Genomic DNA, 19,446 nt, shown 5'->3' on the forward strand with positions numbered 1-19,446 from the left:
GTTCAATTGTCTAAGACTAGTTCCACCTGCATTTTGAGGCACATGGATTTTTTCCCATGATATGAGAGGAAATTTTTGGTTGTCTTTAGTCCCACTCCAGAAGAATCTTCACATGATCTATATTAGAACCTCTTCAATTGCTTTGGGAATTCACAAGTATAACATAGAATAAATTGGGATGGTCGATAACAAAACCTTTAATAGTAGTATTCAACCTACTGATGTGAGCATCTTCCTTTCCACAACTCCATCTTAATTTTACACCTATTGATTAAGCTCTCCCAATAGCATTTTTTATTAATACTAGAAAACAATGGCATCCCCAAAAATCTCCTTGAAAATTTGGCCACTCTTAAGTCTATGATTCTTTCTATGTCTCTTTGAAGGCTAGGTTGGACATTTATAAATTAAAACTACTGATTTTCTCCAATTTATATTTTGACATAAATCTTTGCTATAATTATCCAATAATATGCAAATGTTTCTTACTTCCATTTTGTTAGTTAATCCAAATAGAATAATCTCATCAACAAATTGTTGATGAAATTATTGGAGCAAGGTCGGGGGCCACTTCAATTCCTTTCCATTCTCCCTCCTCTCTAGGATGACTAATGCTCATCCCCAAGGCCTTGGCCATAATTTTGAACAAGAACGGTGTGATTGGGTCTCCCTGCCTTAACCCTTGAGAATACTTAAAAAATCCTTGTGACACCCTATTTACCAACACTAATAATTTCAACATGTTAATGCAACTGCTTATCCATTCAATTCATTTATCTCTGAATCCAAATCTACGTAGGACACTTACGAAGTTTTTCCTATCAACTAGATCATACGCTTTTAGAATGTTTAACTTTATTATTATTCTCATTGCATTGGTTTTTCTTGTTCAATGGATGGCTTCATGGGAAACTATGATACCTTCTACTATTGATCTCCCCAACTACAAACCACTTTTTTTCTCTGAAATTACCTTTCTGGGCACCACTTTTAGTCGATTAGCAATGATCATTGTGATAACTTTATAAATTGTGTTGTAAAGAGAAATAGGCATGTAGTCATTCATGCTAATAGCCTCTTTCTTTTGGGGGATTAAAGCTAAGGATATAATTTTCAAGGCCCGGAGCTTGGTTCATTTCTTTCTAGATTCTTTCATGGCCCTGAATAGATATTCTCCAACAATATCTCAGAAATTCAAAAAAACATTGGCTGAGAAACCATCCAGCTCGGCAGCTTTTTTTGGATTGAGTTGGAAGGTAGCTTTCCTAACCTACTACATATTGATCTCATTGTAGACCTTGGCATTTTCCTCATGATTAATTAGGATCAGTATCCTATCTAGAATGTTGTCTCTTTCTATTCTATTATCCTAAGTTTATCAATTCAAATTTATTTTAAAGTATTTGATAGCCTCTTGGTTGACTTCTTCCACTAATTGAGTCATTGACCCATCTTATTTCTTGATCTCCACTATCCTTTTTCTACATCTATTTGCAACAGCAATCCTACGAAAGAATTTAGTATTCATGTCTCCCTCTTTAAGCCATATATCCCTCAAATTTTGGCATTGATCTTTCCTCAATTTTCATCAATTCTTGTAATTTCTCTTTGAGGTTTTTATCCACTTCAAAGTCATATGCGTTCATGCCTTTCTCAATCACCACTTCATTAAGTGCCTCCAATTATTTCTCCACCCTTTCATTCTCTTCAAATATGTCATTGAAGTTCCTTATTCCATATTTTGAGTCTATTTTTTATGTAGTTTAGCTTTTTGTGGAGATGGAAAAGTTTAGAATGATTTCCTATCCTTATTTCATTCCAACATTGATGGACCTGATCAACTATTTTTGTATCTTTGAGCCACATTTTTTCAAACTTAAAAGGACTTCCACTAGGAGGATCCTCTGGTATGATGGTGAGTTGTATTGGAAAGTGATTAAATCCTATATAGGGCAAAATCATTGTCCTATATAAATCTGGTTGATTCTCGCACTCCCCAAATAGAAAAAAGGAATCAAGATTTTATGCAATACAAGTAAATCCTTTCCTATGATTTGTCCATGTAAACATGTTGTTCCTTGCTAGTATATCTCTCAATCTGTTGTCATCTACAAATGTCTAAAGTCATTTTGCACCTGAGATCTATTATGTAGTTCCCCTATTTCTCTAAGTTTTTTAGGGTAGCATTGAAATCCCCACCTATATTCCCCTTATCTCCCACATATTGTTTCAACCATTCTATGGTGTTGCCCCATAATTCCCTTTTAGCAATGGTAGATACTGACCCATAGATGTTTATGATAATGAATTAATCATTTTTTAACAAATCTTTACATCTCATAGCTACCCAGTTTTGATTTTTTCTCTAACAAGAAGTAGGTAGTAGTTAAGGGATTCCAAAATATACATGTTCCACCCAAAGATCAATTAGATTCCTCAAACTAACCCTTCCATTGCCTCCAAGTACTCATTTTCTTCTCTGCTCCATTTGGTTTCCTAAAAAAATACTATATAAACCTTATTTTGATCAAGTGACATTTGATGCCCCTAGCATTCTAGGTTAAGAGCCTCATTTCTCTTGAGGATGGAGTATCTCCTTCCTATTTCCCTATTTCCTTTGGGCTTTGGCTTTAGCAGCCATTTCCTGCTTCACTTTTCTTGATTTTGTCCCTTCTTCATCTTGGGCTTAATATTTATTATTTTTAGTTTGGATTATGTTTGTTGAATGCTTCATTCTGCAATAATGCCCTCTTCTTCCTCCTCAAAGCTCATATCCATATGAGTTTCCAAATCTGCACTTTCTTCCTTATCTTATTCCTAGCTAGGTGTCTCCATCCTTGGTTCATGCAAATTCATATCCTTATTAATTTTAAGCTCAAGAAGATTCATAATTTTTGCATCTTTTGTCCCATTTATAGCCTAACCTTCTATCTCCAAGCATATCAAGTCCTCATGACTACCCCAATTATTTTCTCCTTCAGCATCCTTTTATTTTTGTGTGAACCATTTATCCTTCCCATCCTTGAGCTTAAGGATGTCACCCCCCAACTAAGTAAGATCCTCTTCCATCCTTCTTGGTTCTCTCTCTATGAAAGCGTCTCCAATATTTTTCGCCATACTTGCATTATTTTCTTTGGTTGCTATTGAATCTAGCACCTGCCCTTTCAGCTCAAAAGACTCCCCAATGTGGAAAGTTTTGGAACTTCCTTCATGCTTCCTTCAGGTCCCCATACATATTCATTAACCTTATTCATCTTTATTGTTGACGAACATTCCAACAACCCATGACCTTTTGATTTTCATTTAGGGCGCATAGGATTAAATTATCTTCTCTTTCTATTTTCTATTTCCAAACACCCAACTCAATTTGGATCTCTATTTCTTGTGGTAAAAGGGGATGAAGCCTCAAATTGAGACATATTCTTGTGTAGGTTGCTAACCATTTATATTCTATTTCTTTGTCTACTGATATTAAAGATCCCAAACTCCTCCCAATCTCTACTAAGATATCTTCCTCCCAATATTTAGTGGGGAGATTATACAAGCGGATCCACAATGACCCCTGATCAATTTTTTTCTTAGATGCATCAAATTTTGGGCTCCAATCTATTAAATGTATCCCAATTTTTTCCAAATAATGTGGTCCACTATTTAAGGTATTCCACTTCTTAGAACTGGATAATAATTCCACCAAAAATATTCATTCGATAAAGCTCGGATCGACACCTTTTCCACCCATTTCTCCTAGCACCACTTATTAATTTTTCCACAAGTTGGCCATCCAACCCAAAATTTGATAAAGACTCCTACTTCTTTAAATCTATCTACATATTTTTTTTCATTTGACTCTCTTTAACAAACACAAATTTCTTTTCCATATAAAATGTAGGGTTTCCTATATACCTTGTGGGATCATCGACTTGGTTTGAGTTCCATCTTCTACAATCTACTTCCCTTTCCCCTTCCATGGCTTGCTTGTTCACTCCCATCTCCTAAACGTCCTTTCTGATTGATTTTTGCTCCACAGATAAGTAGAAATGTCTTCCCTAGATTTCTTTTCTTTTCAAAACCATCCATACCCTCCTCTCTTGAGTCCATTTCTATTGAGTATATCTGCAACTCAATTATTGTGAGCTCAATTCGAAAACCTATTTTGTAGATCCATAAAGTGATCCTATCTAAGATGTCTCCATCAATTTTGTTTTGGTCAGGGGTGTAGAAGTGTGGCTTCCATTCTAGTTTAATTGGAATTGGCCCAATGACCCTACTTTCCTACCTTGCAATGATCATATGTCTAGTTCCTAGTTGGATATTTGTCCACCCATTACCCTTGTTAGTAAAACCATTGTGAAATATGTTCTACCTCAGTAGCTCATTGTCTTGGAGCATTTTCCCCTTTCAGTTGCTCCTCTTCCTCAACATATCCCTTGTTTTTCCCTTCCAAATCTCCTCTCTTCCTCACTCAACCTTGCCTACACTCACCATAGAGATAAAAAAAATATTGAATTAGAGAGGGAAAGATAAATAGGAGAGAGAGGGGGGAGAAGGAGACTATTTTGTAATATTTTTTACATATTATTATTTAGTTTATATTTTGTTTAATTCTTTAATTACATAATAAATTCAAAATTAAATATTACAAAGAAAATTAATGTTTTATATAAATTACCTAAACTAGTTAATGTTTTAGAAGGTGGCTCTTCATAATTTGGGGAATGGAAAGGGAAAGGAACAATTCAAAAGTCCTAACGACATAATTTCATTTTAATGATTCATAAGCTTATTTAACGAAATCTAGAGATTTTACAACACTTCAATCTTCAAGCTATTAAGGCATCTAGGATTTATTTATTCTAAGAAATGGGCATAGTACAGTAGAAGCTCTCTTTAATGGATAAGAATAAGTCATCAAAGTAATAAAATATAGGATGAAATATTTAGAATGTAGTAGCACAAAGTACATGTAAAGGCCAAACAAAATTAAATAAATCCTTTGAGTTTCCTAGTCATTTAGTAAGATTTTTAATTCATTTGAAAAGGTATAATTTGAGGTTATCCTTTAGGAGGATGGAGTAGATATTATTGCATGATCTATTTACCAGTAGAGATAACAGTAATCCCAAAAAAACTTGAATAGAAAAACAATCAAGCATTTTAATCATGAGCACAAAACACATCCCACAACAAATTTCAGACTGGCAACTTGGGCACAATGCAATATTTGATTAAGACAAAAATTTTAAGGCTTGAAAAAAGAACCGAAAAGTAACTTTTACAAAGACAAAAGGATGCCTATTAGATATCCTTCAACTAAAGAGTTGTAAATGTCTGTTATTCATTAGAAGCAGAGTGAGGAAGGAAAACATTTTCCATACTTTCCAAAGAATTTCCTCCTAAAGAGGAAAAATTAGACCCCCTCTAAAGTTTTGAATCATCCTTTTATATTCCTTTTTCCACCTCCAACCTCCTTACCAATTATGGAGAATATTAATGACTACGATAACTATTTTGTACTAGAAAATTTTACATTGTCAATTTTCCCTTGATGACTAACATGACAGCCATCTACATATTCATCATCTTTTTCAAAACTGAGGGGAATAAAGAACTCAATTTTGCTAGCATGATTATTCCTTTGTTTTAGTCCAACTGTCAATGCATGTATGACTTTTTCCAACTAGCCATTTAGAATCATTTTATAATAGTTGTGTGATGCTTAATTGTCAAGTCGTATTTCTTGATTATCTAAATGAGGTGGGGCACATAAGGACACACAGAAGGAGGTCAGGAATGTTCCTAGGACCTTGGCTTTGTGACCGTTGAGCTCTTCAAGGTGATGGAACGTGCCAAGCTGCCAGAGCTTCTTCCATCATGTTCTCTTGACCATCTATAGTTGCACGCAACCCTGACATGTGACCTCTTTGTGAGAAGGTTCCTCAAGGTGAAGAATATGTGTGGGGTTCCCACATGTCCTTTCTACGCTCCTTCCTACTTGAAGCAAGGAGAACCACTGGTGCTATTGATTAAGAAGTTGACTGTTGTAGGCGGAGGCTACAATTTTGACAACTCCCAGGAGATTTTTGCTTGCGGAAGCGAACTTAGAATTTTTGGTTTCGCATACCAAGTGCTTTTTGGTTTCGCATAGAAGGTTCCTCAAGGTGAAGAATATGTGTGGGGTTCCCACATGTCCTTTCTACGCTCCTTCCTACTTGAAGCAAGGAGAACCACTGGTGCTATTGATTAAGAAGTTGACTGTTGTAGGCGGAGGCTACAATTTTGACAACTCCCAGGAGATTTTTGCTTGCGGAAGCGAACTTAGAATTTTTGGTTTCGCATACCAGGTGCTAATGGATGATCGGATCTTAGCAATAAACCAAATAAACATGCCTCTTCCTGCAATCATGAAGGTTTTGAATATCACAAGATGATTGAAAAGCATCAAAACAAGACACACATTCATTTGCATAAAATGGACAAGTTCATAATATAGGATTCCTTTAAAGGATCAAGGTAGAATGATATTAAAAGAGTGGCTCCAAAGGAAAGCCTATATATGCTAGAATTCTAGAGAAATAAGGAAACATGCAAAACTCTAATAAACAGATAAATTCACAAAGGATTTTACTTGAGAGAAGAAAGAAAATTGTAGAATTAAATACCATATTTTATAATGTAGGATTTTTAACTATTCCATTAGAACTTTCCTTTTTTATAATTAGAAAAGTTGCATGTTCTGAATAGGTTTGTATTCAAGTTGAAGGTCTAAGAATTAAAACTTCTGTGCATTGTGATCATTTTCCTTCTTCTATTAAGTAAGAAAAGAAAGAATGTTTGTCCTTGGATTAAGCTACATAGTTAAGCCTAACCTCCCATAGCCGACCAAATAAAGCCTTGCTGCTAGACAAGCATCCATAGGCCTGGCAAGATTATCGTTCTGGTTATTGTGAGGCATGGCTCCACTACTCACAAGCATTTATAGCCCTGGTGGAGTTACCGGTGGCACCTGATTAATTATTTATATAATAATTATTTCTTTTACTATATTTATTTTCACTTCTAACAATGAAGTTATATCACCGGGTTGGCATCCAGAGTGGTAATAGGAGTGACCTTAAGATTTTTCACTTAAATCAAGGACATACATTTTTCTTTCTCATTCTTACAAGAAGTATTTAAGATGTGAATTTATTACTGAAACTCTTGAAATCTCCACCTGTATATGACAAGATATTCCAAAGAATGCAATATTTTTAATTATAAAATTGAAAGCCAATAAAATCCACATAAATCTTATACCATAAAATATGGTGTCAAATGCATTAATTTTTATTATGTCCTAGACATACGATCCTTTTTTGTTTTCCTTGCTATTGTGAGGAAGCATGCTTGCATTAAATATTCCCAAGCTATGGACATCTCAAGACTACTGCTAATTACTAGCTCTTATTTGGGTATGATTTCTTGCCTCTAGATTTAACCCTAGGGTAACTTAATGTGTGTGTGAAAAAGCTTTGATTGGCTATATAAGCATGCAAGATTGTCTCAAAAGACATTCCTTATTAAGTAAGATTTGCATAGGGAATAATGCTAAGTATTCAAGCTGAGCTAGTACAGATATTGTTGGCGATTGACACTCTATTGGCTAGTTTCACTCTGTTGTCATTGATGGCAACATGATTTTGTGTTTCGGCTTCATGTTTTGATTCTATGGTATACCGGTAGGCACTTCACATATTCTTCACCGGCACCGATAGGTCAGAAAGATTTCTTTTGTTACCGGCAATGCAGGCCGACATGGTATAGTAAAGGTTATTGTTATTGGAGGCTGACATATCTTGGATCTGGCATTGGCAATTTGTTTTACTGTTTATACATTTATGTTATCTGGCCAACATATAATCCGATATTGTATATATCCTTGTAAGCCAACATAAGGCATAAATTTGTATAGGGTATATAGGGCAGTTTGATTAGATCATTTTGATATAGGGAGATAGATATGAGATAGGAGATTATGATGATGTGAATGTAATATGATACAAAATATATCGGAGAGATTATGTATATGAGTAACTTATTGTAAGGGTTATTCTGGTAAAGGGGTTTAGGGTTTCTAACTAGAACATACAGAGCTTAAACTGGAACTGTTTTATGGCATAGAAGATGTTATCTTAACAGTTCACACTTCTTTGGATTCTTGTCTAGAATTTTATGTAGTCAGAGAGGCTCTTATTGCGATTGAGCAATGTGCTCTAGGCTGTAATCCTTCTTGCAAGTGCAGACCCCTCATATATTGTAATATCTCTTCATATGGCCAGTGGATTGATATTTGTGGGTCACAAATCCCACCGTGGTTTTTCCTTATTGAGGTTTTCCACGTATAAATTTGTGTGTTATGATTCTCATTTATGTTTTTGGCTTATTGGTTGCTTTACTTCTTTCAATTCTATATGTATCACTACACCGGTTGGTGTATGCATGTTTTATTAAGGCTAAAATCTAACTTATTCACCCCCCCCCCTCTCAGTGTTATCAGCTTCCAACAATTGGTATCAAAACCTTGTGCCTCAGAGGAAGTTTAATAGCTTGAGGAAGATCCTGAAACCGGAATCCATGAATATGGCTTTGGAGAAGCAACTTGAGATGACACTTGAAAACTATGATGTTGAAAAGTTGAAGAACTTAAAGCTACAAGATGAATTGAATTCTGCTAAGGAATTCATTCTTGTCCTACAAGAGAGGCTATCATTTGTTCAATCTAGAAGGAAGGAACTTTTGCAAAATCGGGATGATGAAGAGAAAAATGGACTTAAGGAGCAATGTCAGAAATTGAGTCAGGAGAACATGGTTATGAAGAATGAAATACAAGTTATAACTATGAGGATGTCTAAGGAGATTGAGGACAGAAAGAAAAAAGGAAGAAAAACTTGTTGTATCCCTGAAGAACAAGTTTCAAGAATGTGGTAGGTTGGTTCATGAAAATGATATGTTGAGAACTGATTTGGTACAATCCCAAAGCAATGAGAAAGAGCTTGAAAGACAAATGATAATACTAAGAGAATATTTAAGTGTTGCAAGTGAGTACAAAGAAAAATTCAAGATCGACTTAGCACAGCTTGATGATTTATTGAAGAGACAAAGGAAGATTGGAGATTCTAGTGGACTTGGATTTGAGCAAGGATAGAGTTTCAATACTGCTAATGAAGATCAAAATCATAAGGTAACGGTAAGACAATTCAATGCTTATAAATTCAATGGTAGATGCTTTGATTGCAATAAATTTGGTCACATGGCTAGGGAATGTAGAAACAGAGCAAATCAGAACCTTGATTCTGCTCCTGGTAAATGTTCTAGATGCAATAAGTTTGGTCATAAGATAGAAGATTGTAGAATGAATGTAAAATGATATGCTTGTGGAAAATTTGGACATATGGCTAATTACTGTAGGTCAAGCAATTTCATCGGTTTTAGCAAAGCAATTTAAAAGAACAATGTTACATGTTATGCATGTAATAAAATTGGAAATATTGCTAAGTTTTGTAGAAGCAGAAATCCACCGATTAGTAATGGAGGATCAAATGAAAAAGGAAAAGAGAAGGTTAGTGAAATCTGGCAATATCATACTCAGAGATGGGTTAGGAAGATTGAAGAACAATCATCAGATGGGAATGTCCCGGTTACTTATCTGGCAGAAGAGGCTGCTCCTGCACCGGCAGTGAGGTCATCCGGTAACTAAGGCAAATGCCTTAGGGGTAGGAAAAATTCCTGAAGATGTTGCATATGCCCTTGGAAGAGGTTTTGGAAGATGTTCTAGATATTGGAAAGGATTATCTGGCATGGATATGTTTTGAGCGAGATACGGTATCTTTCATCAGCAGTCATTTATGTCAATGGAAGATTAGGGTTTTTCTCGAACGATAAAAGGTCGAATATACTTCATTGTTAATCACCCTGCATTTAGAGTGATTTCAGAGCAACTAAGTGCAATCAAAGGCTATTCAGAGGCAATTATATTTCTTCTTGAGCGATTTCACCAGTGTCTAGAAGAATTTGTTGAAGGTTTTCACCGAGAGCAACCAAGAGGTATTTTTCTTTAAACATGGAAGCGGGATCATCTTCTATTCCTATTTTTGTTGCAAACCCAACTGTCGTGGAGGTCAAGGACCACCCCGAGCCAATTTTCAAGCGGTATCCACATGTGGCTACCTAAGAAGATTCGGTTGGAGCGTTTTCTTGCGTTCTGGAGGGAGTTGTGTATGTAGAGGGTATTAGGGCATATATTCACTATCATATTGAGGACTTGGGAACTTTAGAGATCAAGGGAATGTATATGAGTGAGCTAATGGGAGAATCTAGAAAGATCAAACTGGCATATAAACATATTGAAGAACTAGGGTTTACAGACATTTTAGATATTCTAGATTTTGAGGATGAGATAATCATATATGTACTGAGAAGAGGACATGGGGAATTCATATGGTTGGATAGACCTTACAAAATCACTAAGGAAGCCATCTGAGCAATTACTGATTTGTCATCGGTAGGGAAACATCCAGACAAGAAAGTTTCAAACGACTTTGTGAGGAAGATCACCGGTGCTACATCTAACAAGAGATCCATGAAAGTGAGCACTATCACCGACACCGACATCAAATTTGGTAGCATGATTATCGGATATAAGGTAACTCAGTCAAACCGACTGAATTCTGTTTCTAGTTCATGCATTTTGGCTGCATATAAAATGATGAGAGATAATATAAAGTTAGATCTATGCGGTTGGGAATTTGTTAGTCTTCTTGATGCTATATTTTCTAAATGATACACCCGGTTCTGGTAAGAGACAATGGGATTTTGACATTCTGGTAGGAAGATAATTGAAACAGTCAATTACTGCATTAGGAAGCCAAAGAGATGATAAGATATGGGGTTATTTTAAGGCATTTAAAAAATCTATGAGGTCTAGGATAAAGGTACCTAAGCATATAGTAGAAAAGTACTCTACCGAAATTTTCTTCATGGTAAAGAAGGATGAGACTCTCGTGGAAGTAGTTAAGCCCCGGAAGATTTGGGTTGAGAAATGGGCTATGAGGTAGATGCATAGATTCTTGTTGCCTACACAAAATGGCTAATTAATGCACCGATAGATGAGGCAGAGAAGCCCTATGGTACTGCACAGCAGAAAACTCAAGAGGTTGAAACAGAGTTCAACTGAAAGAAAAGGGAGAAACAAGAAGGGAAACGAAGTAAATTTGTACAGAAGGTCTCAAAGGACATCAAGGAACTAATTGATGTTGTCCCGGAGAAAGGTAGAAAGAGGAGGGATCTAGAAGTTCATATTGAACCTGTTACTGCAGAATCTGAATCAGAGGATGACACATTGTTAGAATTTAAGAGGGTTGTTAGGAAGAAACCGGAGGAAACAAAGGTCGAATAAAATAAACAACCAGTTAGGAAGGTCACAATAAAGCTACCAGCATATAAACAAGCACCTAAAGTTACACCTACAGCTACATCTGGTACTGCCATGAGGAAGAAGAAGAGTGACATTGACTTAGCACTTGAAACTGGTAATGTAACTATAATACCACCTAAAACTTGTGCAAAAATTGTAGATGAAATCACAAAAGATGGCATGTTAAAGAATGTTAAATTTTATTATGAAAACTTAGAGGATGATGAACAGAGAGAGGTAGAAGAAGTAGTCCTACTATACTTGGATATCTATAAGAAAGCCTTAAGAGAGATAGAAAATCAAATACCAGTGGAGTTATATAACATGTTAGATGCTAGAATATAAACACATTAAATTGCAAGAACTATTAGCTATCTGTCTTACTATAACTCCAAACGAAATGGATAAGACAATTGAGGCGGCAAACAGATAAGTCTTCAATAGTAAACATAGGATAACTAGCCTAATGCTAGGGAGAGTGGATGAAGTAATAAAGGAAACTCAAAAAACATGGATTAAATTGTTGGGAGAACACAGAGGATTTTTTACTTCACCGGAGACCAAGACAGATACTATAGATACCCTGATTGAAGGAAAAGAAAAGGGGATTATGGGCACTTCACCATCAGTTTTGAAAAATATTAAGATAGTGGAAATTGAGCTACCGGTAAATACAGATGTACAGATAAATGCTGAGATACCAGTTAATACTGAGAATGAACAAGATAACATTGTGCAGGATACTAATATTTAGGACAATTTTCCTCTGGATACAAATGTACACATTGAGGATATTGTTCCTGCAGAGGAACCGGCAATTACACAGACTACACTAAGTGGCAAAGCCGCTGGTGCAAGTGAGGAGGTTATAAAGGATAAACCATCAGAGGAGAAAATAGGGGAATCTGGTAGAGAGCCAGTTGTTGGCCCATCATTATTGTCAATTGAGACTTCTCAGTTAGAAAAGAAACCAATCACAGAGATGAGTCCTACTGAACTAATGATGATGGCTGCTCAAAAACTGATGAAGGAGGGAACCACGGACATGGGGATTATAGACCAATCGATCATTGTTCTACATAGATTGGTCCCGGAGTGTAAGATTGAAAATGAAGCAAGACCTTTCGGCAAGCTTAAGGTAATCACTGAACACATATCAAAAGAATTTCAATCCTTACAGCAAATCTCTAATCGGCAAGCACTAGAAATATTTGCTTAGGCTAAGAGAGCCGCTTTTGATCAAGTAATTGAGACAGAGAAGAAAAAGATTGAGGAGAAGCTAACCCTAGTAGAAAATTCTTTGAAACAATGTACAAATATATATAGGGTATGTTGCAATACTGAAATACTTACAACAAATGTAGATAAAAAGATAAAAGAGATTCAAGAGAAAATTGCAAATATTGCTAACTCTTTTGATGGATTAATTTCATTGACAACAGCAATTGATGGTCAAATTTTCATTTTGGAGAACCAAATTTCTTCTCTTAAGAAGGAAAGACACAAAATAATTTGAAGAGCCAGAAATCTGAGAGGCTTGGTGAGTCCAAGATTGGATTCACTCTGTGTACATAAGAAAGAATGCATGGATATGGTGGGAAAACCCACACCAGCAAAGGTAAATGAGAAAGAATCATTTGCACATTTATTGAGTGGAGTTGTATCTATATCCGACACATTCAAAACCGGCTGGGATACTTATGTGGAGTTACTAGAGAAAGCTTATCCAGAAATTTTGAAATTGGTCAAGCTCAGGTAAGACATTTTTGGAAGCATTCATAGTACAGTTCTTATTCTTTCACATTCTTTTTACAATTTTTTGGGCATTGATGTCAAAGGAAGAGTAGTATAGATGTGAAAAAGAATAAAAAGTTGCATACATTAGGGGGAGTTACAGAGTTTTTGGATTTTTGGAGATATGGAGTATTTTTCTTATTCAGCTCAGGGCGAGCAGGGCAGGATGAAACCGGCAGATGAAACCTTGACCATTTTTCACATGAGTGTTGCCATCAATACCAAAGGGGGAGATTGTTGGAAATTGACACTCTATTGATTGGTTTCACTATATTGTCATTGATGACGACATGATTTTGTGTTATGTCTTCATGTTTTGATTCTATGGTATACCGGAAGGCACTTCACAGATTCTTCATTGACACCGGCAGGTCAGAAAGATTTCTTTGGTCACCAAAAATGCAGGTTGACACAATATAGTAAAGGTTATTGGTATTGGAGGCCGACATATCTTGGATCCAGCATCGGCAACTTGTTTTAATTTTTATACATTTATTTAATCTGGCTGACATGTAATCTAATATTGTATATATCCTTGTAAGCTAACATAAGGCATAAATTTGTATAGAGTATAGAAGATAGTTTGATTAGATCATTTTGATATAGGGAGATAGACATGAGATAGGAGATTATGATGATGTAAATGTAATATGATACAAAATATACCAGAGAGATTAATGTATGTGAGGAATTTATTGTAAGGGTTATTCTAATAAAGGGGTTTAGGGTTTCTAATCAAAACAAACAGAACTTAAACTGGAACCGTTTTCTGGCATAGAAGATGATATCTTAACAGTTCACACTTCTTCGGATTGTTGTCTGGCATTATGTAGTCAATGAGTCTCTTATTGTGATTGAGCAGTGTGCTCTAGGCTGTAAACCTTCCTGCAAGTGCAGGCCCCTCATATATTGTAATATCTCTTCATATGGCCAGTGGATTGATATTGTGGGTCACAAATCCCACCGTGGTTTTCCTCATTGAGGTTTTCTACGTATAAAGTTGTGTGTTATTATTCTCATTTATTTGTTTGGCTTATTGGTTGCTTTACTTATTTCAATTTTGTATGTACCGGTATACCGGTTGGTGTATGTATGTTTTATTAAGGCTAAAATCTACTATTCTGGTATAACACTGATTCACCCCCTCATCTCAGTGTTATCAGTTTCCAACAGATATCCCAATTAGGTTGACAACTGACTATGCCCAACATGAACTTTTAGGCCTTATTACAGACCATAGGCTAGATTATCTACTAAAAATCACCAATGATCTGATCATTGTGGCAGTGAAATGGGTCCTTGGAGCTGACTTTCTCACTAGCGAGGATAGATATCAGGTAAATGCCAATATTGTATCATGCTTTGTGGGGTACTTGCTAGATTTGGGTAATCCAAAACCTATTATAGCTTTGATGATGTGAGGGTTATTCAAGACAAAGTATACCAAAGGTATTATAAATATATGTTTGGTTGTCATTGATGTCAAACCCGATGATTCTTATTGGTCTGGATATAGTAAGTAGTAAGTTAGTGTAAAGAGTGAAGGTGTTGCAGAGCAGTGGTATGTATGTATGTATGAAGGTATTGCAAAATAGTGGAATATAGGTATGTTTGTATGAAGATGAAGAATCTTTTTTTTATATCAGGTTTCTTGTGTTACAGTTGTTGCAGATATTGCAGATGTTTTTTTTTCAGAAGGATGTTGCTCCGAAAATGTTTGTTGACAATATGTGGATATGTTTTCATGTTAAATAAGTTTTGGATTTGGTTGTGGCAATTCTTTTTGGTGCTCTGGAAGTGTATTTAGTATTGATGATGTTCGACGGTGTTTTAGTGCTTTGCATTCCTCTGTATTTTGGTTTCTAATGATGATCTTTTATCAATACATTATTCGTGACCTTAATTTCTTTATGTCAAGTTGGATCATGTTTTTGTGCTTCAGAAACATGCTTGTGAAAGTTAGAGGATATGATCATTTTGGGTCTAGTCAACCTTGAATGTTTTTCTATTTTTGTTTTTGCTTCAGTGAATACAGCATGTGATCTAACTGTTGGAAGATTCTTAAAATAAATCATGTAAAAGACCTATGGAGAAGTGTTCTTAGGGAAAGTGTTTTTGAGGCCGACTTGGTGCATATACCTACCGGTATATAAATGTGTTATGGTTTTCTTGGTAGAAGGCATGAGCATGAGTATGAGCATGAGTATGAGTATGAGTATGAGTATGAGTATGAGTATGAGTATGAGTATGAGTATGAGTATGAGTCTGAGTATGAGTATGAGTATGAGTATGAGTCTGAGTGTGAATGAGTAAGAGTATTGGTGTATTGTGGTTATTGAGTGTGTTATGTGTGTGTGAAGAAGAAAGGTAGAATTGATGTGATAGTGGATTGGTGTAGGCGGATTGTGTTAGAGTTGTAGAGATTCCTGACCAGATCTGTTGCAAGTAGTTGTTTAGATATCTAAGCTTATATAGAATTGAACCTGTAGTGTCCTAAATTGTACTCCCTTACAATTTTGTCTGCATTTGGGCCCTCACTTTGGCGTTCATGCTTTGAGGCATGAAAGGGACCTAGTTTTGCTCTTGCTATGCAAATCTATCACCATTTTCAATGCACACATCCTCCTTCCCCTTGATTCCAATCTTTTATTGGGAAAGACTAGGGCATGGTGCCTTGGTCCCCTCAGGACCAAAACACCCAGCGCCCTATTCCTCCCAATTAGGACCCAAATTTGGGTCCCTTAACGGTCATGTGATTTGAGCGGAAATTTCAACTTTGTGTCGGCTCATGTCAAAAAATTAAATTATTTTTCGACGGGAAAGTATAAAATTAATGTCTACCCCTCTCATTTGATTATCTGGCAATAATATTGATCAATCAATTCAAGCAATCAAGAATTAAAATTCAAGCAAGCAAGCTATGATTCTTCCTTCAAGCATTAGAGCAGAGATAAAGTCAAGATTCAAGCATTGGAATTGACATTCATGTTCTATGTTATTGAAGAATTCATGAAACCCTAATTTTGTGTGGAGATAAATAAAACTTCACAAGGAGGTGTAATATTTGTGTTTCAGTCATTATTCAACATTTCCCTCAAATAGAGAATATTTCCTTTACTGCAATTCAATTAGATTTCATTTCTATTTCATGGTTAATTTCAAAATCAGGGTTTGACTTAGGCAACCCCTTATTTCCAACCTATTTCCCCTTCTTTCTATGTGTAGGAAGCAGGTACGGAGCTGCGATCTTCAGGATAAGATTTAGTTATAGAGACAAATTGATCCCCCATTGGAGTACGAAAAGTGAGGAGGACCAAAGCAACCGTCACACTAGTCACGACAAATTAGGAGCTCCTTCTGGGAATAGATCAAAATTCTCTTACAATTCTCAAATCCAAGTTCGTGGCTCAATCTAATGACTGTAGCTCACTATTTATGCACTTCTACATCAATTTCTAGCACATTTACCCTAATTTCATCATTTTCACAATTCAACTCAAAAGAGGGTAATTCAATCCAAATCCCTTGGTAAATCCAATAGAATTCTCAACCCTTATCCTTTTTGGTTTCTGGCTAGATCTATTAGTTTTACCTCCCTCTTGTAATGTAGTGGTTCCTAAGTCATAAAATTAGAGGTTTCTTCATCCTATGGTGGAAACCGTAATTTTTCACCACTACATTTTGGTGATCCCGACTCCTTACACCTGCAATTCTGATTTATGTTTTTAGATCTGAGTGTTTATTCAAATTTACATTTGCAAGTTTAATTTTTAATTGAATTTTAAAATTTTAGAGCTTGTGGGTTGTCTAATTTGGGTTTAGAATTTCAGATCTGATTATTCATTTAATTTAAAATTCAAATTTTCCCTCCTAGATCTCATTTTCAAGTTGAAGTAAATAAATTTAGTGGTTGAATTTACAAAAACAATAATTTATAATTCTAAAATTTATCATGTGGGTTGAATTATTTCTCAAATTAATTTTCAGATTTGATCTTTATGAATGTTATGCTTTGATATACATGCATTTATCTTCCAAATTCACAAATCAAATTGCTTAATTAACTGGTTAATCAATCATTTTTCACAAAATTTTCTATTGCTTAATCATAATTTTCAAATTTAAATTCAAATTTCCCTCCTTTGTGCATGAGTTTTACTACCATTAGTCCTACCTATAATATTCCTGTGAGAAGAAGTTGTAGAATTAAGGCTTCCCAAGGCTTAATTACTAAGGATATGGAACCTAATTTGAATAACCTGTTTCATGAGAATGTGGGTGGTTCTTCTATTCGAACAATTGATGTTATTTATCTCCATTCTTTGCATAATTCTCATGATGAGGATGAATCACTAACTAGGGTTTCCATTGACCAATTAGAGAAGATTAACAATGAATTTGAAAATCTTCAACAATGGATGAGTCAACAATACCCAAAAAGTGAGGCTATTTCGTTGATTGAAGGATTAAAAAGAATTGTTCAAAGTGATAAAGTTAGCATTGATTTATTGTGTGGCCTTTCTCATATTGTTGACACCAATATCATGCCTTTGAAAAGTTGTACTGAAGTTCTTGGTTACACTCAACCTCATAGCCAAGTGAATCATTATATTCCTATGACTACTTCTATGACTAGTGTACCTACTTTTACATCCAAAATCATGGCTACTTCCATACAAAATGTTATTCCTTCACATTTTAGTCAAGGGGGCAACATTCATTATCAAAAATATTTCATCCCTCCTTCTGTGAGTCTTCCATTTGTTACCCAATCATCTCCCATACCTACCTATCATAGTGCTCCACCTCCTTATTCTCAACCTCCACCTTTATTCAACAATGTTACTCCTCATCCCAATCTAACATTTCTAATTTCAACCCATCCATAGAAGCAACCATTAATAGCCTAGCTCAAACTAGGTCATCCTTGCAACAACAAATAGCTTCCATGAACCAATCCAAGTTTAATGTGCCCACATTTGATGTAGCGATCCCATTATCTAATGATATTGTTCATGTTGTCCCCCCTAAACATGTGGAATCCCCTCAATTGGATCTTTATAATGGAAAAGGTGATCACGTGACTCATGTGAAAACATTTCAAACTTTGTGTACTGATTTTGATTACGATCAAAAAGTTTTGGCTAAATTGTTTACTAGAACATTTAGAAATAAAGTTTTTCAATGGCATTGCTCTTTGCCTCCTTTTTCAAGTACATCATTTCAACAATTGGCTAATGCTTTCATTCAAAAATTTCACAATAATATTGGTCCTAAGATTACTTTGATTGATTTGATGCATTGTAAGCAAGGTGTTAAGGAAAAAGTATGATTTTATTAGTAGATATAAGCATTTGTATTCTCAAATTTCTTATTCTATGCCTAATCAAGATGTTCAAAGAATTGTTATCTCTAATTTGTAAAAAGACATCAGGGATAAGCTTCTCTTTCTGAGTTTGCTTCCTTTATGCAGTTGTGCATATTACTTCATAACTATCATCTTCAAGTGAGTCAATTTGAGCAATCTCCTTCAATGGCTCTAGTTGATAAGAATGAAAGTTCTCAACAACCTTTTATGAAGTTTAAACCAAAAAAGGGATTCATTAAGTTCGATGACAACAAAAATACCCAGGTAGAAGCCACAACAATAGGTGTGCCTCCCTTATCCAAGTATTTTAGAAAACAATTCACTCCTCTATCTGAATATTTGCATAGAATTACAAAACAATTGTTACAAAAAATATGTTGAAACTTTCTCTCCCATCAAACCAATTGACACATCCAAACCTTTGCCACCTTATTATGATGCCAAAACCTTTTTCCAATATCATTTTCAACCCGATCACGACACTAAAAAGTGTTATTCCCTAAAGAGTAAGATTCAAGACCTTATTGATAACAATACCATATTTGTAACTGGTGTGAATGAAAAAGGAAACTTAATCTGTAGCTCCTCCTAATCAAAACCTCGAAATCTTTACCAATCCTTTGTCTTCTCATTCTACTAATGTGATTGAGTCTGAGCATCTTACCTTTTCTCCTAATGATCTTGGAATTGAATCTAATAATGTGGTCAATCTTGTTGATAAACCTAAGGACCTATGTATCACCTTTAATCCTAGTGAGACTATTGAAGCACCTAATGGCCCACTATTTATCACTGCAAAGATCAAAAGCATGCCCTCACAAGGCATTCTCAT

The sequence above is a fragment of the Cryptomeria japonica genome, chromosome 8, assembly GCF_030272615.1.
Source record: "Cryptomeria japonica chromosome 8, Sugi_1.0, whole genome shotgun sequence".
Classification (NCBI taxonomy): Eukaryota; Viridiplantae; Streptophyta; class Pinopsida; order Cupressales; family Cupressaceae; genus Cryptomeria; species Cryptomeria japonica.